This window comes from Schistocerca gregaria, chromosome 7, assembly GCF_023897955.1.
Source record: "Schistocerca gregaria isolate iqSchGreg1 chromosome 7, iqSchGreg1.2, whole genome shotgun sequence".
Classification (NCBI taxonomy): Eukaryota; Metazoa; Arthropoda; class Insecta; order Orthoptera; family Acrididae; genus Schistocerca; species Schistocerca gregaria.
In genome coordinates, this window is record NC_064926.1 from 219,714,207 (window position 1) to 219,738,996 (window position 24,790).

At 44.7% G+C, this 24,790-nt stretch overlaps 1 protein-coding gene and 1 non-coding gene across 2 annotated transcripts in view; both read right to left on the reverse strand.

Moving 5' to 3' along the window:
• The window catches only part of LOC126281354 (mucin-5AC-like), a 534,499-nt gene that overhangs the window by 234,325 nt on the left and 275,384 nt on the right, over nt 1–24,790 (reverse strand). The gene's annotated exons all lie outside the window — the stretch shown is intronic.
• On the reverse strand, nt 17,183–17,255 carry Trnap-ugg (transfer RNA proline (anticodon UGG)). The gene has a single exon. It is a non-coding gene; the product is annotated as a tRNA-Pro (tRNA).

Consider the following 24,790-nt stretch of genomic DNA (forward strand, 5'->3'; position numbering starts at 1 on the left):
GGAATGCGTCCGCATACGTTAGTGGCAGCGGCGTCAACGTGGACGTAGGTACAGGTTCGCCATTTGGAACTTGCACTATCCTCCGCTGCATACATTCGGAACGCACGTGGCCCTCTTTCCCGCATCCAGAGCATGTTTTGGGTTGTCCATCGTAGATGACTATAGCTCTGCATCCGCCGATGAACAAGTACGAGGGTACATGTTGTGTCAGTTCTATTCTGATTTGACGCACCCCATTGAGAACGGGGTAAGTCGTGAAGTTGGACCATTTTTCCTCAACGTGGCTGAGCACTCTTCCATACGGGCGTAAGGCGTCAATGACCAAGTCAGACGGAACCTCGAAGGGAAGTTCGAACATGCGTATGTTTCGTAAGCCCAGTCCTGCATGATCAATAGTTACTTCTCCAACATGTCCATCAGAGTGACGAAATTTGAGTCCATGTTTAGTATCTCGGATGATTCTGTCACATACTGCATCGTTAATCAGCTTGACGTAAACGACACTGCTCACTATGGAGAGGTGGATTCCGATAAGTTCGTTGTAGTCAAGTTTAACTTCGTCTCGTAGGAACCTTTCTATTTCGTAGGCTTTCGGTCTCGCATATACGTTCGAAAAACTAATCTTGAGAGTCGACTTTCGGTATGCATGTGCCATTCTGTATCGAGTCGTCTAAACGCGCGAGTACTCCGAAGAGGTAAACAACTGCGCGAGCGCGAACTACTCCGGCAGGGACGTAAACAGACGTCCGTGCCGTAGCACTGCCGAAGGCAGACTGTCAAAACTGTGTGCCCGACCGAGACTCGAACTCGGGACCTTTGCCTTTCGCGGGCAAGTGCTCTACCACCTGAGCTACCGAAGCACGACTCACGCCCGGTACTCACAGCTTTACTTCTGCCAGTATCCGTCTCCTACCTTCCAAACTTTACAGAAACTCTCCTGCGAACCTTGCAGAACTAGCACTCCTGAAAGAAAGGATATTGCGGAGACATGGCTTAGCCACAGCCTGGGGGATGTTTTCAAGGCAAAGGTCCCGAGTTCGAGTCTCGGTCGGGCACACAGTTTTAATCTGCCAGGAAGTTTCATATCAGCGCACATTCCGCTGCAGAGTGAAAATCTCATTTTGTTCAAAAATGGTTCAAATGGCTCTAAGCACAATGGGACTTAGCAGCTGAGGTCATCAGTCCCCTAGACTTAGAACTTCTTAAACCTAACTAACCTAAAGACATCACACACATCCCTACCCGAGGCAGGGTTCGAACCTGCGACCGTAGCAGCCGCGTGGTTCCGGTCTGAAGCGCCTAGAAGCGGCCGGCCCATAAAATGTTCGAAATGCTCTCTGCTGTCAAGGAGACATGCCTCAACCCGCCGTCGCACTGAATCCCTTATGCGCTTACGTATCCCTGAAGAACTGCGTATTGCTTCACAGACTTCGACGGTTCGGACGGGAAGACTGTGCTCCTCTTGTACAGGGGTTTCGCAAACAAGAGCTTTCAAACACCCTTCAAATACAAGTCTAGTGAGGTTAGGTCGTGGGAGTATAGTGGCCACAGGATCTGGCAGACGAGGGTTCAAGTCGATGTCTGGCCATCCAGAGTTAAATTCCCCGCGGTTCCCGTAAATCGCTTCAGACAAATTCCGGGATGGTCCCTCTAAAATGGGCACAACCGAATTCACTCTCCCATCCTTTCGTAACCCAAACTTGTGCTCCATCTCTAATGACCTCCCTGTGGATGGGACGCTGAATTCTAATCTTCCTTTCTTCCATCTTTCCTTCCTTCCTTCAGTTCTCCGGGCGTCGAGGGCTCACTGGGCAACATTTCGTGTAGAAACCGTTTCATGTAATGCTGGTATGTTCTGTTTCAGAGTGTTTCCCCTGATTAATGTGATAAAGAACAGAGTAGAAAGTGAGCTCCAACATGGAAATAAAGCGTTTTGGAACCCATGTGCATGTAATATATTTTCTTCCTCTAAGTGTGAGGAATGTTTATGCATTTTGTCCATACCTTTATCTTACAGACTGCATTTTTTCCTTTTACTCTTAGAAAAGAGTTTTGTTTTATCTCAAGAAAAGTTTCATTAGTTATCGCCATGAATATTTGGACTTACTGTTTCTTTCCGAGATGTTTTAATTTTTTTCTTTTCTTTTTTAAGAGGAGTTGCTATTAGTCTTTTTAAAAGAGTTCTCATTGTTGTTGCTTTCCAGCGCAATTTGTTATAACTTCTTTTCCTCAGATGATGAAATTTGTTCTCCAAGAGTATAAATACTTATTTTTGTTTCCACAAAGAGACTGTTTTATTCGTTTATATGAAGAAGTTTTTCGTTATGTTTCATAAAGAAGCTCACATTCCACGGAGACGATTTATTTACAGCGTTCGAAAAATACCTTGCCGGCCGCTGTGGCCGAGTGGTTCCAGGCGCTTCAGTCCGGAACCGCGCTGCTGCTACGGTCGCAGGTTCGAATCCTGCCTCGGGCATGGATGTGTGTGATGTCCTTAGGTTAGTTAGGTTTAAGCAATTCTAAGCCTAGGGGACTGATGACCTCAGATGTTAAGTGCCATAGTGCTTAGAGGCATTTGAACCATTTTCTTTTTAATACCTGAGGTCAAGTTCCGAGAGGAAAATATCTTAACGAATAACAAACATAAACTGAGTGAGGCGTTTTTTTTATGGCGGGCGTAAGGTGGGGCTTGAGGAGTGGACTGCAGTCCTTAAAAAATGACAGCCAACTGATGCCTGTAGCGAAGCGCTCGACTCTGTGGTAAGCCGGTTCGAATATTAATGGTGAAAAATTTAACTGCTAGTACTTGACTGACCAGGGGAGGAAAGGAGTTCGTGTAAGGGTCCTTAGCCCGCCCGGTTAGCCGTGCGGTCTAACGCACTGCTTTCCGGGCGGGAAGGCGTGCCGGTACCCGGCACGAATCCGCCCGGTGGATTAGTGTCGAGGTCGGGTGTGCCGGCCAGCCTGTGGATGGTTTTCAAGGCGGTTTTCCAACATCTGAGGCGAATGTGGGATCGTTCCCCTTATTCCGCCCGAGAAAACACTTTCTCCACTTCCGCGTACACCATAATTACTCAACCACGCAATCATTGAGGTTACACTCCTCTCGTATGAGACGTACCCGGGTGGGTCCACTGGGGGCCGAACCGCACAATAATCCTGGGTTCGTTGTGGGGGCGGCGGTGGGGTGAGTGGACTGTTGTAGCCTGTTGTGGGGTTCTGTACCACTGAGCGCTACGGCGGGGACAAAGCCTCTCCGTCGTTTCTAGGTCCCCGGTTCCATACAGTACAATACAATACAGTACAAGAGTCTCAAGCGTCTCATGAAGCGAGGCACTGTTGATTTGCAATCCGTCCGACGGATGAGGACGTTAACTCGGCAGCCCACTTCGTCCTATTCCCTTCATCCATAACAACTCCAGACCAACAGCACAGTCTGCCGGTACGCATCAGTCATGAACGCGACACAGATACACACTTGACACTCCATAATAGGTCGGAAGAAAGCAACGGCAATCCACCTCCACTAAGACGTTGCTAAGAGCGGCAAAGCAAGATTCCTGAGTCTGGTTTCTTACGCTCATTTGCTTATAGACGTTTGAAAACTCCATCCTCCCTTCAGGATTCTTCTTGGGATATTGGAATTTGAATATTGATCGAAACTGTTCGAAAGCCTGCGTGGTGGCTTAAGGAATTCTAAAGTGCACAAGCTCCAGGAAGTGTGGGAAAGTAGTGCCGCCGCCGTCTTAACTGAAATAGCGACAAGCAAACGCAGAAGATTTCACGCTATAACGAAGGCCCTTCTCGCTATTACTTACAAGTTCTGACGCCCTGAGAACGAACAGCAATGCTTTGTGTTCTGGCGATACGTTGTAGCCTACTTGTACGTTCCAGCAGTAGCTGCAGACAACACGAGCTGAATTATTGACACCGCCACGACAGAGACTTCATTAGCTAAAACTCGCCGCCCGCCGGCTGGCCACATAATTAATCCCCGACACTAGGCCACCGTCAGCCGCCTGCCATTACGAAGCAATTAACTAATAACTGCACCGCGTCCGTTGCTCCCAACTCCACGACGCTACAACACCCGCCCTTTGTTATTGTGCAGAGATGGTGACAGACGATCAAAACCCGCGCTCCAATGGGCTCAGATGCTGCGCTAAGGATGCAACATCACCTTCCCCTAATTATGTTTCTCGCATGCACTTCGACAGAGTTGGCGAAGGGGACACTATTCATCCATAAGACTTTTTCTCTTACAGAGTGTACATCTGGAAACAAGGGTAGGTATCCGAGAAGCAGAAGAAACGCAGAATTAATCCAGAAGAAACTGAATATTTAACTTATTATAACTTCCAACAATTTTCTGAATATATTTTCAATCTGCAGAGAGGAGTGTGTCCGTTTGAAACTTCCTGGCAGATTAAAACTGTTTGCTGGACTGAGTCTCGAACGTCGAACTTTTATCTAGGTATTTCTGTGCAATGTTCTCTATTCAGTTAACGCCAGTCCCTCAATCTGTGCAGGAGAACTACTATGAAGTTTCGTAACTGGAGAAGGAGTGCTGGTGGAAATAAAGCTGAGAGTTCAGGCCTTCTTTAACTGAAGTTGTGTTACAAATTTCTTTTCTCCTCAGTTCTCATTAATTATGCGATTTACCTATCTCATCTTCAGCTTTCCTCAGTAGCACCACACTTCCAAAGTTTCTATTCTCTACTTGTCTAAACTGTTCATAGTCCATCTGTCACTTTCATAGATGACTACACTCCGTACAAATACCTTCAGGAAAGATTTCCTGACACTTAAATCAATATGGAATTTCACAAATATCTCTTATTCAGAAACGCTTTTATTGCCATTGACAGTATACGTTGTATATCCTCTCTACTTCCGTTATCAATTCCATTATCATTGTTTTGCTATCGCCATTGTTCATCTTATAGTTTCCTTTCAAGACAGTGTTCATTCCGTTCAATTGCTCCTCGAAGTCCCTTCCTGCCTCCGACAGAATTACACTGTCGTCGGCAACAATCCTCAGAGTTTTTATTTCTTCTCCCTGAACTTTAACTGGTATTCGATATTTTTCTTTCGTTCCCTATACTGCTTGCTGAATAATATCGCGAATACGCTATAATCCTGTCTCACTCACATCTCAACCACTGCTTCCCTTTGAAGCCTCTCGACTCCTCTAACTGTCGTCTAGATTCTACACAAGTTGTAAATAGCTAACAGCCTTTCGCCACCTGTATTTTACCCATGCTTCAGAATTTCAAAGAGAGTATTCCAGACAACACTGCTTTCTCTAAGTTTAAAAATGCTTTAAACGTTGGTTTGCGTTCCTTACTTATTTCCTAAGAGAAGTCGTTGGGTCAGTAATTATTCGCTTATCCGTACATTTCTCCGGAATGCAAACTGATCTTCTCTGAGGTCAGATTTTACCAGTTATATCATTCTTCTGTAAGGAATTCGTGTTAGTATTTTGCTGTCATGACGTCTTAATATATAGGATGAAAATTTCCTGTGGAGATATCCGAGGATGAGTCGAATGAATGACGTCAACCGGAACCGCTGAAGGCTACGGGGACTTTCGTCACGGCACAATACAAACGAAGAACACTTTGCACCTGAATCTGTTACGACGTAGTTACACACAAGCCACTAGAGGTGGTTACTTCATGCGTGGCGGAAAGCCATAATTTCCTCGATTTCATTGCTACTTTGGTTCCTGGACGCTTCACGCTTTCCATCTCTTCGAATCTCTCTCTCTCTCTCGCACCCGTCTTTCTTTAGAGAATGCATGAGTAGAAACGTAAGCTGTCATTTTGTATTTGTGTGTTTCATAAGTCCCTGGTACTTTCTTGCACTTCCAGCTTTACAATTGCATGTTGTTTCGACACAACAGTAATGCTGTTCTTGTCCAGTTGTTGTCGCACCGCTTACAATCTCTTTATGTCTATTCGATTCTCTTACTATCTCCCGCAGTTATGTCATGGGCATGTAGAAAGTGTAATTCGATTTCTAATGCCGGATTCAGATTCACGGTAACAGGCAGAACTAAGCGCCCAATAAGTTTACTGTATCACATCCCCTTGTATCGAGTCTGTTATACCCAAACAGTTTAAATAAGCAACTTCCTACGATTACAGCACCATTAATATGGCTATTCCAAAAACTTCTTCAGATCTCTTACGTAAGTTATTCATAAGCTGTTGTATCCGTTAAAGTAGTTACAGCATGACTGTGTGATTTATACAGCTATTGTAAAAAGCGCCGGTCTGTTGTTGTTTGATACATTTCTTTAGAAACACAGCATTTCTATAGAAGGTGGGCACCAGTACCTTCCAGCTTTATCAATTACTGCTTTATGAGTGGAAATGGCCAGATACATGTCAAATGTTAAAGCTAAAAAATGCGGTGCTCTTTTCTTGAAACGGAAATGATAAGAAACGTGGCACTATTTGAAGTACGAATATTACAACTTGAACAAATCAATCAATTTTAATGTTTTATAAAATGTTATTTACATGTAACTCTTAAAGGTATCGATTTTTTAAAATTCTATAACAGGTGACTCTTAAAAGGTTTCGAACTGTAGCCTCGAATTGTGCTACTTCAGTGTTTGATGCTATAAGAAAAAAAGGCTAAAACTCAGTAAACATATGGGAAAGATTTGTTAGTTGATTTTTCGTACGGGATATTGTCCTAAAGTTAATGAATATACTCGCATACCTCGGACATGGGTGTGTGTGATGTCCTTAGGTTAGTTAGGTTTAATTAGTTCTAAGTTATAGGCGACTGATGACCTCAGAAGTTAAGCCCCATAGCGCTCAGAGCCATTTGAATCATTTTAGTCGCATAATTTGGCGAAAAATTACTTGTGTGTGATCCAGACCGATGCATTCGTCCACTGTTAATATTATATCTTTTCAAAACTTCTCTGATCTGCGCATGCACTATATGCGTGTTGCAGAGATCAGTAGTAGTGGATCTAATAAAACCTTACGGCTAACTGTAATCGTTGTAAGTTGTGCGTGTTTCAGATATGACAGACGTGAGAGAAGAGAGATTCCCTGTGAACTCCACTTATAAATACGATAAGAAAATCATCGAATTTCACGTAAAAAAAGGGCGGACGGGAAAGAATAAATACTCTAACTTAGCACCACAGTGTTGCTATAGTTGTAGATCTGTTAGTTTCCCTTGCTATCATGGTACGCTCTTCGTCTCTTCACCGTTTTAAGGAGCCAGTATGCTGCTAGTGTGGAGAGCAAGAACACGCCCACAGAAAGCTGCTCGGTTACCGAAATTGAGTTTATCTGTTGGAAGAGAATTTACAGCACCACGAGGCACAGTTCAAGGTCTAATAACGGTTCCGCACTAAGACGGCAACACAAATAGTTCCCTAGTCATGCGCGAATCGGATTTCTCTTTTGTCAGACTTCCTACCATCAGCGTAAGAAAGCTTTCAGCCCACGAAACGCTTCTTGTAGATTAACATTCCGAAAACAGTTTCTTATTTTCCCTCACGGCCTGTCATCACTTTTTCCACGTATACGTATGCATGTCCACGTATGCAAATGTCCAGCGTATTTGGCTTTCATACATGCTCTTGATGCACAATGTTCTGTTCTTGATATGAATGGAGACGGAAATTAAAGCAAGATGAGAGTGAAAGTATGTATCGGTACGAGGAATTCTCATCTTCAAGGCCACAAAATAACAACGTGACTTAACTTCCTGCTGCTAGCGGGCAGTCCGTCGTTAAGGCTGGCTCTCATCTTGGTCTTAACCGGAATGAGCAAGGTGTGTGTCGTCATAGTGATCCTAGCTCCGCCCACCACCCGCCACCCCCCTTTTCGCTCTTTTATCTCACCCGTACATCAGCTATAGCGTAAAACATGATACCAGACACAGCACGCTCTGTTTGCGATCAGTCAATCTGAACAGTAAGCCTCACCTTAAGTCCCAACGCTCACATCTGGCAAGAAGTCGTTGCTAAAGCGTAATTTACAGAAAATTACAGATTAAATTTCGCGAAGATATGAGTCGTTTCTGCAGATCTGTTGCATCTTCTAAGTGTTTTGCAATTTTTTTCTCTTCCCCAAAACATTTACTACTGTGATGGTTCCCATTTCAGTTGTTCGTAATTATAATTTCCACATATTTAGTTGAATTCCTCAGATTGAGGTCATGTTCGGTACTATGGGCTGTTTCTGGTCAGGAACAAAATATGAACAAACCGAGAATCTGGACAGAATTGCGACTGCATTCATGACTTTCTATATGACATTGTATATAACAAGACGAAATCAACACATGTGAAGGTAATTTTGGGAGTGCGCCAAGGGAGTGTCATAGGGCCATTACTGTTTACAATAGGTATAGGCATCCTTATTCAAATACGGAGATATGTAAACAGGCGGAAAATAGCACTGCAGTCGACCAATATAAGATAACAAGTGGTTCAAATGGTTCAAATGGCTCTGAGCACGATGGGACTTAACATGAAAGGTGGTCAGTCCCCTAGAACTAACCTAAGGACATTACACACAGCCATGCCCGAGGCAAGATTCGAACCTGCGACCGTAGCGGTCACTCGGTTCCAGACTGCAGTGCCTAGAACAGCTCGGCCACTTCAGCCGGCGATAACAACTGTCTGGCGTTATCAAGACTTAGGTGAATTTGAACGTAGTATTATAATCGCCGCACCAGCGATGGGACACAGCATCTCCAAAGTAGCGATGAAGTGGGGATTTTCCCGTACGGCCATTCCATGAGTGTACCGTGCAAATCAGGAATCAGGTAAAACATCATATCTCCGACTTCGCTATGGCTGTAAAAAGATCCTGCAAGAACGGGACCGCCGACAACTGGCCGAGCGGTCCTACGAGCTTCAGTCTGGAACCACGCGACAGCTACGGTCGCAGGTTCGATTCCTGCCTCGGGCATGGATGTGTGTGATGTCTTTAGGCTAGTTACGTTTAAGTACTTCTAAGTTCTAGGGGGCTGATGACCTCAGATGTTAAGTCCCATAGTGCTCAGTGCCATTTGAAGCACTTGAAGAACGAGACCAGCGACGATTCGTTCAACGTGGCGCAACTGCAACCTTTCCGCAAATTGTAGCAGATTTCAATGCTGAACCACCAAAAAGTGTCAGAAACTATTCAACGAAACATTATCGATACGGCATTTTGAAGCTGAAGGCTCACTGATGTACCCTTTATGGCTGCACCAACACAAAGCTTTACGCCTCTCCTGGGCCCGTAACACATACATTGGACTGTTGATGACTGGAAACATGTTGCCTGGTCGCACGAGTATCGTTTCAAATTGTGTGGATGGACGTGTACGGCTGTGGAGACAACCCCACGAATCCCAAGGACCCTGTATATCAGCTGGGGACTGTTCAGTTTAGTGGAGGAACGGTAATGGTGTGGGGCGTGTGCAATTGGTATGATAAGGGACCCCTGATACGTCTCGATATGACTCTGACAGGTGACATGTAAGTAAGCATCCTGTCTGATCACCTACATCCATTCATGTCAATTGTGCATTCCGACGGACTCGGGCAATTCCAGCAGGACAATGCGAAACTTCACAGGTCCAGGACTGCTACAGAGTGGCTCCAGGAACACTCTTATGAGTTTAAACACTTCCGCTGGCTATCAAACTCCCCAAACATGAATATTGTTGAGCATATATGGGAGCCTGTTCAGAAGAGATCTCCACCCCCTCGTAATGTTATGGATTTAGGGACAGCCCGGTAGGAGTTTTGGTGTCAATTCCCTCCGCACTACTTCAGACATTAGTCGAGTCCATGCCACGTCGTGTTGCGGCACTTCTACATGCTCGCGGGGGCGATACACAATAGTAGGCAGTTGTACCAGTTCCTTTGGCTCTTCAGTGAATAAACACGTACGATCCGTGACAGTAATTATAATAAAATAAATACGACTCCAGTCGCTCCGCTACACTGGGAGTATCAAATTAAAAATGTCAGATCGGGAGTTGGATTGCACAAGTAACGCACCATTGTGGGTATGTACCTTATGAGCAGGAAATGCTCGAAGGCAGTCACTCCTTAAACAGATCAAGTCCGTCGGCCAGACGTGGCTGGTTGGTGTCATTGTAACGTCTTTACAATGTCGCCACGCTAGGCGCCGCCTACCGCTCTGCACGCTGTTGTGGCTCTGTGTAGAGGGCCGGAGCCAGGCGGCTGTGGCAGCAGCAGCGGCGGCTCACTTTCGCTGTCGGAGTCCTTCGGCCGCCCCTTCACTCGCCAGGAATGCGGCAAACAGGATCCTACGTCGGCACGCCGCCGTGCCTTGCTGTACTGCGCCGCTCGCGCTTGACGGTCCAGCTGGCGTTCAGTCACATTCACGCACGCAACTAAAATGGCGCCACTGCTCGTGGCTTATTATACGGCCATCAACAGGCACACTTGACGCCACTAATTTTGTTTCGAATATGGCGTCAATTGAGATTATTCTGGCGGAAATTAATGTTAAAGCGTGGGTACTTAGGGAAAGAGTTGAATACGAGCAACGGAAATTGTAAATGCTGGATCAGAAAATCCACGATCCAATCACATTAATGTGGCCGTCAGTCAGAATTCTGACTAACCGCCTTTTGTAGCAACGTAGACATGCAGGAAGTGAGTCAGTGAGGTTCTGAAAGGTGTCGACAGGGATGTGGAACCACGTCAACTCCAGTGATATGGCCAGCTGCGCTATGTTTTTCAGTTGAGGATCCATGGTGCAAACAGCGCTATCGAGGTAGTCCCATAAAAACTCATCCGATTTTAAACCGGGGAGTCTGGTGGCAGAGGAGAGGAGGGCGGGTGGGTGGGGAGGAGGTAAACTTATGCTGGTGCTCTTCGAACCACACAAGTGCACTGAAAGCTGTGGGACACGTTGCATTGTCCTGCTGGTAGATGCCATCGCGCCAAGGAAAAAAACGATCAGCATATGGTGATGAAAGTGGTCCCCAAGGGTAGATGGACACTTCTGTTAATCCATTGTGCCTTCCAGAATGACGGGATCACGCAGGGAATGCCATGAAAACATTTCCGAGACCATAACACTCCCTGCTCCTGCCTGGACTCTCAACGGTCGTTGCAGTGCTGAACACGCCAAGAGCCATCTGTCCGATGTAGTACAATACTTGATTCAGCTGAAAAGGTCACCTGTCGTCACTCAGTGGACGTTCAGATGCGGGACAGTATAATGAAAAAAACCCTTAAAGTGGAATGGCCTACTACACTATCTCTTCCAAGGATGAAACCAAGATGTTTCGAAGTACAACCACCAGGGACCAGTCGAATGGTGCTTTCGAGTGGTGGGGAAGACTGTTGGCATCGCTAGGTACAACTGACTCTAACTTTTTCAAAAAAATGGTTCAAATGGCACTGAACACTATGGGACTCAACATCTATGGTCATCAGTCCCCGAGAACTTAGAACTACTTAAACCTAACTAACCTAAGGACACCACACAACACCCAGCCGAGGGCCGCGGTGGTCTCGCGGTTCTAGGCGCGCAGTCCGGAACCGTGCGACTGCTACGGTCGCAGGTTCGAATCCTGCCTCGGCAATGGATGTGTGTGACGTCCTTAGGTTAGTTAGGTTTAAGTAGTTCTAAGTTCTAGGGGACTGATGACCACAGCAGTTGAGCCCCATAGTGCTCCGAGCCATTTGAACCATTTGAGCCAACACCCAGCCATCAGGAGGCAGAGAAAATACCTGACCCTGTCAGGAATCGAACGCGGGAACCCGGGCGCGGGAAGCGAGAACGCTACCGCACGACCACGAGCTGCGGGCTAACTTTTTTATTTATTTATTTAATCTAGGAAGATTGTGGTGACCATACTTCCTCTTACATGTAACCAGGTATTCTACACATTTTGCATTCCACATATTATGATAAGCATGATATAAATTCCACAAATACATATTATAAACCATTTAGTAATAACTATAGTACTGTGTCTGCTATTGTGTTTATGAAAGATGGGCTGATATTTGTCATACACGTTGACTATCCGTGTATTATTACGAACTGTGGCCTTCCTAACACGAAATCATGAATCCACTGTCACAATTGAGACGATATTCCGCGCGCACACAATTTGATTAGAAGCTGCTCGTGCGGAACATTATCGTCTCTGAGCACTAGGGAACTTAACTTCTGAGGTCATCAGTCACCTAGAACGTAGAACTACTTTAACCTAACTAACCTAATGACATCACACACATCCATGCCCGAGCCAGGATTCCAACCTGTGACCGTAGTGGTCGCGCGGTTCCAGACGGTAGCGCCTAGAACCGCTCGACCACAATGGCCGGCGGAACAGTATTAAAAGCCTTGTATGGGTCTACAAATATAAAATCAATTTAAGATCCCCTGTAGATAAATTGCATAAGCTATAATCACATTTCTTGTAACAACATAACAACTCCGCCTCTGTTGTTCTACCCACTCTGCAACGCTATATGCCGGCCGGAGTGGCCGTGCGGTTCTAGGCGCTACAGTCTGGAGGTGCGCGACCGCTACGGTAGCAGGTTCGAATCCTGCCTCGAGCATGGATGTGTGTGATGTCCTTAGGTTAGTTAGGTTTAAGTAATACTAAGTTCTAGGGGACTGATGATCTCAGAAGTTCAGTCCCATAATGCTCAGAGCCATTTGAACCATTTTGCAACGCTATTTTCTAAATCTGGCCAGCAGGCTATTCCTCTCATTTACAGAAAACTTTTTAATTGGCATTTGTTTAATAGCATCTTCATTCTTTCTCCAGTTCTCTGGTGCATCGAATGCCCTTGCTACAGCACAGTTGTTCGATCCTTTAACCTGTTTTATAACTTTTATTTTGAATCTAGCTTCCTATTACTTTGCACACACTTTACAATTTTTTACGCTCATTGCACTAAAAATTAAAACTGTTTGGAACACATAACACAACCTAGTTGTGCTGCACAAGAAGACAAATAATAACAGCATTCGTGGAGGAAAAATGGAAGTGTAATGGAATCGCTTCTGTAACTGAACTTTTTTTTAGTGTGAGGCCGAAATCCACAAACAAAATTTCGAAGTTTGTTTGGTGATATATTCCGGGTACTTGCTATAAGGAACTCGTGGCCTTCGGTGGCCCATTACCGACTAACTTACCTATTACCTATTACACTGAAAACATTTGCACAACTTTACAAATGTTGACGTATGTGCCGCGTGTCTTGTTCGGAAACACACTTCTCGCGTTTGCTCACCGCACTTGCTATCGACAAAATAATGCTCACTTTACTCTTCGTCGTCAAATTAGCATTCAGTAGCTCTCTGGTGCGTCCCGCGTTTGATTTCCGGCTGTGATAGCTGTATGTTAACAGTGATACACAGGAGTATGGATGGGTTTACTGACGCGGAGTTAGCTGATATGCACCGCAGTGTGTTTCCACTGAATGCAATTAGAGCGGCACAACCACGCTATGATGAGCTGTTCCAGCACAAGGGGTGATAAGTACACGTGTTTTGTCTGAGGGTTGTTGGATTACTCTGCATTTCCTGTTGTACGTTTTGGTGTTTGCCTGTTACAGGCTCTTACACTATTATGAAGGTATTTTCACAGAAACGGAGATAACTGCGGTAACAAACAAAATCGATCATTATAACATTATTACTCTGTGATAAACCAGACAGCCTGCCCCTTATAACAAAATACTATGACAATATCCCTGAACAACCTCCGAAATCTTATCGGTAGAATTCTGGTTCACCCTGTGATTTGAGTTTTGGCTGTGCACACTTTGTGTTTTGTGCAGACTGTCTGTAGCAAACTATGTTCAGTCGGCGTTCGTCAGACATCCACTAGCGTTTTCTGTCAGCGATTTAGAGCTTGTTTTTATCTATTTACCCATAATTGGACATATGAGGCAGGAAAATAAAATGATTAAATGAAATTCTCATCTATCCTTCGAACGACCTGTGCAGCAAGCAGCTAACAGCGTGTTTACGGCTCCAGGCTGCAGCGAACACCGGCTGCTCGGCGAGCGACCAAATCGCGTTAAGCCTGTTGACGCCTGGCTAATGCCCATACAGCACGTGTATGCCCCATTTTATGCCTAGGTAGCTTAAGAACCGGCTTACAGCGTTCACATCAAGCTCGTATACCTCGCTATTAACTTTCATTGCTTTGCATGGAGCTCGCGAGTCTCTGGGACCGCCTCCTACGAGGTGTAGTGTTCCAGGCAACGATTTAAATGGTGATTTCCAATTAGAACTGTACAGGAATTACGCCTTATGAAACACACTGTTTTTTGGTTTTGTTATCATCCAGGTATGTTTCAGCACTCGTTGTGGTATCTTCAGTGAGTTTGTTAGTTTATCTTCTTTCTGAAAAGTAGTTACACGTAAACTTCATATCTGCGTTATACGAACTTTTGGTACAAAAGTACCGTGTACTTCGGCTGATAAGACGACTTTCAAGTAAGTCGAGGTATGAATTTTGGTCAAAGATATATAGTTTTACCATACTCCCATGCAGTAAGACCATCCCCAAACTACCAACGAACCGTAAATTTACTTTAGAACGGTGATAATCTGGACAATAATGTGATGCGAGTAATGCCCTTGAGCGTTTATGCAAGCGTCGTATTGGCTATTCAATTTTGCAAACGTATCCGTTCTCTATTACTAAACAATTGGTACCGTTGCACACCTTTCTGCCTGTAGAAGCACATGCCGAATAACGAACTCATATGTACAGCTAACAGGTATTGTTGTAGATTGCTTTGTGTGTTCAAACAATTTGTACTGTTAGTGTAATCAACGTAAAAAATTGTAAAGTGTGTGCCTAACCATGGAACCAGCAAAGAAATTGGGTGGAACACACAGAAAGTGTTGTGGGGAAGGCTAACCGAAGACTGCGTTTTATTGGCAGGACACTTAGAAAATGTAACAGATATATTAAAGAGACTCCTCATCGGATTGGGGAAGCACGAGGAAGGAAGTCGGCCGTGCCCTTTGAAAGGAATCATCAAGGCATTTGCTTGGAGCGATTTAGGGAAATCACGGAAAACCTAAATCAGAATGGCCGGACGCAGGGTTGAACCGTCGTCCTCCCGAATACCTAACAACTGTGCCACCTCGCTCGGTCTTAAAGAGACTGCCTACACTACACTTGTCCGTCCTCTTTTACAATACAAGCCATGAAAAGACCAGGTTTACAGTAGTATTAACATGCAAGACCTATTTTCATTCATATTCCTAAAATGAAATGGACGAGAATGGTGCATAATTGTTGATGGAAAATTTGTGGCAGAGGCAACCAGGTGCCAGGGTGAAGCCGGCCGGTGTGGCCGAGCGGTTCTAGGTGCTTCAGTATGGAACCGCGTGACCGCTACGCTCGCAGGTTCGAATCCTGCCTCGGGCATGGATGTGTGTGATGTCCTTAGGTTAGTTAGGTTTAAGTCGTTCTAAGTTCTAGGGGACTGATGACCACAGATGTTAAGTCCCATAGTGCTCAGAGCCTTTCTGAGCAAATATCTACCGAATCTCTAGACCAAATGCGCCTGACAAATCTAACGAGGGAAATTGAATATATAAATGTGCAGGGCGTCGCAGAAATGTCATGACAAACTTTTAGTGGAAGTGGGGTACATCATAAGGATCAAGAATTGCATAGCAACCAATGTGCGCAAACGTCGTCGTATGCCGCTGCGTGGTACTGCACACAAGAGTACCAGATGGTGCTATACACAAGACTACGGGAAGGAGGATTCCCTGAGTCGATCGCTAGCCAGTAGACGGGAAGCACGGAGCAGCATAAGACGGGTGAGATTGCGGAAACACCCTTAAACTTAAACTCCGTAAAAACAGGCCAACGATACCGACCAGCCGCCATGTCACCCTTAGCTAATAGGCGTCATTGGATGCAGACATGGAGCAGCTTGTGGTCATCACATCACTCCACTGGCCATTTTCAGTTTTCATGACCGCAGCCGCTATTTGACAATCAAGTAGCTCCTCAGTTGTCCTCACAAGGGCTGAGTGCACTCCGCTTGCCAACAGCGCTTGGCAGACACGCGGTCATCCATCCAAATGCCAGCTCAACATGTCAGTCATTATAAAGGGATACTGACTTAGTTTTCCAGGATAACAAATGGGAAGTTGTGGTACAGAAAATGGCCCAGAGATCACACCCATTGCGTGTGTGTTTGTGTGTTAGTGAGTGAAGTTCAAATGGTTCAAATAGCTCTGAGCACTACGCGACTTAACTTCTGAGGTCATCAGTCGCCTAGAACTCAGAACTAATTATACCTAACTAACCTAAGGACATCACACACATCCATGCCCGAGGCAGGATTCGAACCTGCGACCGTAGCGGTCGGTCTGTTCCAGACTGTAGCGCCTAGAACCGCACGGCCACTAGGGCCGGCAGTGAGTGAAGTGCTATGAAACAATAATGCGCGCAGTGACTGATGGTGAGATATGAGAGAAACGTGTGGCACTACATTATTTAATAGTTATTTGTAAAAAAGTATTGTATACCAGGAGTAAATCTAATGATTGTTTCAAACTAGAAGTCTGTAAATGTATGTGTATACGAATTACATTATTTTAAATTGGCCTAAACTTGTAAATACTTTGACATGTCCTATATCCTTGTAAAATGAGATCTATGGATGAATAAAGCTGCTACTACTACTACTACTACTACTACTACAGCCAAGCCCGACTGTGCCTAACTTGGATGATCTGACGGCAACCGTGTGACCACTGCGGCAACGCCGTTAGCGCAGACACGTACATAATGTATGGAATAGTTGAGTGCAACGGATGAGCCGGTGGACGCATTAATCAAGAACGCTCCCAGACAAACATAAACCGCGACAATCTTTTTTCACGTCTACATCAAAATTTGTGTGACTACGGGTCATTAAGAAGTGGCAGAGTTAGCGCAGGCCACGATCGGCGCATTCGGTCGTTAGGGAAGAAACTGTGTTGGATGCAGTGGAGACTAATCCGAGCACCAGCATATGTGCCGTTGCCTCGGGCTGAAGAATGTCTCGTAGCGGTGCAAATGGTTCAAATGGCTCTGAGCACTATGGGACTTAACTGCTGTGGTCATCAGTCCCCTAGAACTTAGAACTACTTAAACCTAACTAACCTAAGGACATCACAAACACCCATGCCAGAGGCAGGATTCGAACCTGCGACCGCAGTTCCAGACTGTAGCGCCTAGAACCGCTCGGCCACTCCGGCCGGCTCTCGTAGCGGTGCCCAGTGTTCTGAACGCCGAGCCATTACACGCCTTTCATCTCAGAAGGCTGCTGTTATTGCATTCCGATAACCAGCCTAAACATAGGCCTACGCATCTCGCAAAGTGATTTCTGCGACAAAGTGGACGAGATGTGCATTTCCCAGTTTCTATGTTGTTTAGTGATCAGGAGTCGTTCACGTATGGACTTGTATTCAGTCTCCACAATGGGCATTTGTGGACGCCAGAAAATCCTCACCGTGTATGGCACCACGCAGCACGACATTGCTTCCCACATAGCTTGCCCGCCACGAATTATCGGACCTTTCTGGAAAGGGTTCTTTTTGGTTTGCATGAAGATGGTTCACCAGATGCGAAGCTCAGCTTGTGGTTCCAACATGGTGGGGCCCCTGATCATTTTGGAGTGGCTGTTCGTAGGCATTTGAACATCGATGTATTGGGCAAGTTGGACTATTTCTCTGGTCCCCACACTCGCCTGATTTATCGAGCCTTGCTTTCTTTCTGTGGAGATCGATGAAATCTCTCTTGTACCGCGATCCTGTAACGTCTGAAATGTATCTCGTCACAAGAATCATGTGCGTAGATGCCGCAAGTTACTTTTACGTATGAAGATTTCCCTACCTTAAAAATGATCTACTCTGCTCTGTTTGATAGGAACTGTACAATCTAGTCACACAGCTGGTCTGATATTCCGTACGCTCGTACTTTGTTCACTAGGCGGCATTGTGGAACTGTATCGAACGCGTTCTCAGCGTCAAAGAACACAGAATCTACCCGGTCGCCGTTATATACTGCCTTTTTAATCTTCTGAGCGAAGAGAGCGATCTGAGATTCATTATTGTTTGCGGAATCCATGTTGATTCCTACAGAGGAAATTCTTCAATGTCTAGAAATATCGTACTACCCAAATATGAAACGTTTTCCAGAATCTTACAACACACTGGTAAGTCAGCGATATGAGCGTATAGTTTCGTGTCAGTTCGACGATCGTTCTTGGAAACAGGAATGAATTGCGCTTTTCCCTGTCACTAAGAACGTTTGGTTTTACATATCTACATTGCAGCCATACTTACATTTTCCAGTTCACTCACTTCACGGAACCTTTTTCCGATGTTGCCAAGTAAAACATGCATTTATCCAATGGTCTATTTCCCCGATAAACTATTCCTTGTTTTCTAATAACTTTCGCGTTATCAGCCCATGTGTAATTGCAGTCCAAGCATCACACACACTGAAAACAAACTTCCGTTTCCAAAACATCGAGGGCTCTGAAAAGCGACTTAGTTTACCAGAAATACTGAAGGTAAGTCTTTGTCTACAACTGGGCCAAGTGCAAAAAATTGCCAAGTGCTTTTGCGACTTCTTTGGTACTGAGATTCTTCGAATACGTGTAATATTATATTTAATTTTGTTGTTACCCATACCCCTGAATTTCCACTTTATTATGTTACTCTGTACTTAAACACTCATCCCGATTTTAGATGTATTTGGTCCCTTTTTTGCCGCACTTTGGATATCCTAACTATACACCATCAGCGTTATGTAAGACTTCTTACAGTTTCAGTTTCCTGTCATCGTAGCCTGAAGTTATGTAATTTATTGAGCCTAAATTAAAAATGGTATGAGCGATGGCGTGCTTAAGGTCTGTATTACTGCCTGCTTTCCTCAAAGTCGTATCATAAGGTGCAGATGTAAAAGTAGCAGAGCGTTCCCCATGTTCTGACGTTATTCCTCAAACTGCCTCAGTCCGGTACTCCCAATATTCTTTCTATCCGGACAGTGATGACGGCTTCTCAGGAATTCGTATGTGCCAATGGGTCCTACTAACAGTACATTAGCCTGGCAGGGCCCAAAGAGATTGGTGACGCACGTGGACAGTGGTAAGCCCATGCAGAGTTATGTCCACAGCAACTTCTAAATCTCAAAATCTCGGATGGCGTACTGATCATTTGACAGCAAAGACCTCTTGTCTCCAGTCAATGTCGTCATTTAATTGTCTGCAATGCTAGTGTCACTCGAACTACATTAGTGTGAGTCATTACACTGTGTACTGAGCTGATTGGCAAGTAGCTTACCCATATTTGTTTTCCGTAAAGTGATCCATCTACGTCTGTATGTGATTACTAGACTCGCAATCAGGAGAAACAGAGTTCAAGTCCCCTCCTGGGAATCCAGGTTTATATATTCTGTGGTTTCCTTACGTCGCTTGTGACGAATTCCAGAATGGCTGCTTTTTATAGAACACGATCGTTATCCAAACCGATCTGCATCAAGTGACCTAATGATCCTTCCTTAATGAGCTCGCGGTCGAAGGGACTTAAAGCCCAGTCTTCCTGCATTTACATGTTCGTGAACATCGTATTTTCATTTGAGCGAACAGCGTGCATTATGACAACACACGTTAAAATACATTCTCAATCAGAGGAAAATTGAATTACGCTTTGTTTAACGTCAGCGATTTTGTGTGATGTTACTACTGTACTCTTACTGGCGTGGTAGTATTCCGTGAGTTTTACGTCGCTGGAAGAGAAAACTAAATATTTTTTTCAAATAATATTCTGTCCTTTCTCCACCGTTTCCCGTAGAATAATATCTACATCCGCATACACTGCTGCTCTCTCTCTCTCTCTCTCTCTCTCTCTCTCTCTCTCTCTTTCTCCCCGATAGGTGTGTAAATATGCGGGTCAATTATAAACTCTGTAAAACAGTTCAGAAAACCGTTACAGATAACGGGCCAGGAACAAAGTAACAAATGGTGCTGAACGTGAAAGGCGAACTCTCAATGCTTTTCACAGTGTTCGTAAATGTGATTTGTGGCCAACCTATGTTACTCGGCTCACATATAATCGTAGGTCCTCCTGTGCCCATAACCGACCCAACGTATGAGAGGTATCAGTGAGAACAGCTGCAGCGATGCGGTGACGCAACTCTCTGATATTCTGTGTGAGAGGTGTAGCAAGCGACGTGGCAACGTCCCTTTTCAGGTATTCTCGTACATAGTTGTGGAATTCTGGACCAGATCTACAGGTAAACTTTGTGGGCTTCGCAAAATCACGTCCCTCGCCTTTTGTGACACGCCCAGTCGGCCTGAAGTATGGCCTCACACAAACAGCAACCCTGCCAGAATTTCTTGTACCACTTCACAACGCCGTTGCAAACCGATAGTGTTTTGTGAAACCTCTCACGGAAAGCACTTCCACACACACTGATGATTGGCAACGGGCAAATTCTTGCACAAAAACGCGTACTCTGCTTGGTTTGTCGGCATTTTTAGCAACTACAGACGGTGATGCCCTTATTGGCAGTTTTCGAAACTAATGTGCGGGGCCGGGGAAGAATAAGTGAGAGAGAGAGAGAGAGAGAGAGAGAGAGAGAGAGAGAGAGAGAGAGAGACAGAGACAGAGAAAGAGAGAGAGAGAGTTTCTCTTTCACTTACTGTATCCAAAAAAAAAATTCTTCGAATGGCTCTAAGCACTATGGGACTTAACATCTGAGGTCATCAGTCTCCTAGACTTAGAACTACTTAAACCTAACTAACCTAAGGACATCACACACATCCATGCCCGAGGCAGGATTCGAACCTGCGACCGTAGAAGCAGCGCGGTTCCGGACTGAAGCGCCTAGAACCGCTCGGTCACAACGTTCGGCACATTCTGTACCATCTGTTCTGTTATGTTCAGGAAGTTTTTTTCAAATAGACTATGTAATTATCCTTGTAAATCTGTACGTATTATAAAAATGGTAAAATGCATGTGTGTGTGTGTGTGTGTGTGTGTGTGTGTGTGTGTGTGTGTATGTTCCACATCTCCTTCTAAACCACTGGACCGACTTCAACAGAACTTGGTACATATATCCCTTACTGTCAGGCAACAATCTCTATACGAGTAAGAATCACCTACCTATCATAGTTCAGAAAATAGGACATCATAAACGCTGAGATGCGTAAAATCTGCTGCATCATGCATGATATTTAAATTTATTACTTCTATGATACAGGCCCTGTTCGCAATAAATTTCGCAGACAGTATCCCTTATGCCGCTAAATGTACCCACACAGATATATCGTTATAAGAAACATAGTTCAAGACATGTGACGTCACTGACACAGGGAGGCGTGAAAAAATGTTGTATCATGTATGAAATTTTAATACATCTATTCTTTACTACTATGACACTCCTACACTCGCGTCGACTTGAGAAAATACCTGACACCTGGCAGCGCTTTCAACAGTTTTGAGCTGAGCAGCGAAAGCAGCTGTAGACGGAAACAGTAACCGCTATAGAGCTCTGAAGAAGCGTTGCCATTGAGTTCACAAAATCGTGTTATAGGCTCGCAAAATAACTGCGACCAGCGTACAGAAACTATTGGAGACCGTCTCTCACTGACTCTACTGCAGGTGTGCATACAAGATTTTGTCTGTAATAGAAAATTGAAAAAACGGATACTCGAGCAGTGCCAGGTTTCTCAGCTAGTGCGCGCACACGCACACACACACACACACACACACACACACACACACACACACACACACACACACACTAAATGCAGTAGCCTATCCAAGTACAGTATACAGGTACGTCTGCGACTTTCACCATTTACACAGCCGCAAATGGTATGTAAGTCCACGAAGTTACAATGACGTCCGAGCATATCATTCTGTCAGACAGTGTATAAATCACAACTTTTAAAACTATTAAGCTAAGCTGGATGCATTAGGATGCATTCACGAGGTGAGTGACACTACCCGTTTCAACGCCAAAGTTAAGAATGTATGTGGTCGAGTGGTTCTAGGCGGTTCAGTCCGGAACCGCGCTGCTGCTACGGTCGCAGGTTCGAATCCTGCCTCGGGAATGGATGTGTGTGATGTCCTTAGGTTGGTTAGGTTTAAGTGGTTCTAAGTCTAGGGGACTGATGACCTCAGCTGTTCAGTCCCATAGTGCTTAGAGCCATTTGAACCATTTGAAGAATGTATGTAACAAATTACTGGTCTATTTAAGAGATTTCGAACACCAATCAAAAAGTATGTTCTTTTTGCAGTTAAAAAAAGTTTTATTGCTTCTATATCTCGCTTCACGCAAGAGTGTCATAACATGTAAGAAACTTAAGTAACATCTTTGCACTATTGTTTTCCGAAAACCATTTTTGGATTATCCTGAGCAGCTCGCGAAGTAAATGACATCTAACAGTGGTGCACAAAGTATGCTCCGCCACATAACGTAAGATGTGTTGGAGAGTAAGAATCAAAAAGGAGACGCAGTTGTTACGCGACTCGCACTGTACAGTTTTCCTGATTGCTAGGTGAAAACCCAAGCAACCACGAGAAACAGCGAAAAACAATGTTTCTTTCTGGGTATTTTGAGCATCGTCGTGATTAACGTATTAGATTGCAAATAGGGACCACAGAGGCTATAGGAGGAATACCGTAGACTGTGGAAAATTTATCGCCTCAATCCTTATAACGGTTGGCTGCGAAAATCTCACCCTGTATCTCTGACGGTCCGCCTTGACAAACGACTTTACAGAACAGTTCCGTTCTCACAGTGCTGCAGGAAGTCTAAACAAAAGCCGGAACTAGTCTTTGCTTATTATTCGGACTCTCTGTCAGCCGAGATCGCCGGCGTCTTATTTCCCAAAACGGTAGTGCCCAGTAGTGTTTGGTCCTGTTGCCGCCAAGCGAGGGGGCACTGGACTCGTATTCTGGAGGAGGGCGGTTTACACGCCCCCACTCTCGCCGTCAAAATTTAGGTTTTGATCTCTTTCCCTGCATCCAGAAGATACTGCTCCTTCCCTGATATCGGCTACTTTAAACTGGAACACGTTTCATCGCTTCGTCCATTACCCCTCCCTTAGATTGCTGAAACTTGCCTCACAAAAAAGAAAATGCCTTTTCTTCCAAGGGTATCGGATTACACTAAAATGTCGTCGGATGAACACAAAGGCCAAGATCGTACGACAGATGATCTCTGTGTTAAGAATTCTCGGATCGAAAGACAGGCGTTGCTGTTATCAGCCGCGCATCAGTCCGCATCCACTACATCATTTCTGCACCTCAGACTGTCATTACTACAATACTGCATCAGCCTGATTATACTTGTGCTACGCACTTCTAATACGCCACAGCATGTGCTACAGCGGGCGTAAGTAGCCAGCGATGGTTGCGTAACAGCTTCCCCCCCCCCCCCCCTCTCTCCCCCCTCCCTCAAGGCACGTTTCAAGGCCTGGTCTTTTGACACGTAGATGAGCGTATTGCTTAAGTCAGCATTCCTCTCGTATTTACGAACGATGTACAGTTTCTTTCTTTCAACTGGCACTCTCACTTTACTCCTCCACTCCTTGCTATAGTAGCATTAAGTGCTACCACGAAAGCAAACTGCTACCAACAAATTCGAAAAACGTTTGGATGATACATATCTGCATTTTCCCTGTATTGTCTCCTACTGCCAGTAATATTATGAGGAGACTTGGAAACCGTTCAGATTGTCATTAAGAATTTGTAGTGAATCATATTACGTAACCAAATGATGTACGCAAAACCAATCAAATACGTTTAAGTTAAGGTCATGATACACATTCGCAGTGGTTGGCAGATATTTAGTGGAAATTTGGGTCAACCAGCAGCCCAAGATTACTTGACTCACGACTTTCTGAAGCTTAAACTACTAATGTGAGGCAACGAGATGACTTACGGGGACCTACATCAGTCTTACCTGTCCAACGGATAAAGCAATTTCAGCTTTGGGGTAACGTTGTATAATCTTTATATACAAAATTCAGGTGTCAGCTGTTAGTTGCCATACTCCTCCGAAACGGCTCGATCGATTCTGATCAAATTTTACATGTATACTCCGTAGGTCTGAGAATCGGTCGCAATCTATTTTTCATGCCCTTAAGTGATAAGAGTGGTCCACTCCAAAAACGTTTTTCTTAATTTTAAACAGAACTTCCTTTTTTTATGATGTGGCATTACAAAATACACGCAACCCTAAATTTTCACCCTTCTTCCACCAACCCCTATTTTTTTAATAGATTTTAATAATTTAATAATTTTCAACCCCGGCCGATAAACGGTCAATTATCATTTGATCAGTTATCCCCGCCAGGTGTCTACCGGTGGTAGTCTTTCACTATTCGATAGATAAGTAATTGAAGAAAACGTACCAAAAGCAACTACTCGAATATCCCCCTCTTTGAATCGAAGTAACTAGACCGAGAAGTTTAACTAGGCAGCACGTGTCATGCACCAAACCGACGTTTAGGCCTAGCGCACACGCATCGATTTTTATCGTACGGAAATATATCATACGATAAAATTCTTTTAGTGAGACAAAGAAGTTCCTATGCTCTCCTTTGTTACTGTAAAATAATTTAATCGTACAATATTTTTACCCATGATAAAAATCTATGAGTGTGCGCTTGGCCTTATTCATAATGCTGGCGAACACGTTGCCGCTATGTTTGTAAGCTCATGGACGAGCTGTGTACCGGCTGCAATTGTTAAATACACGCGATCTACCGTAT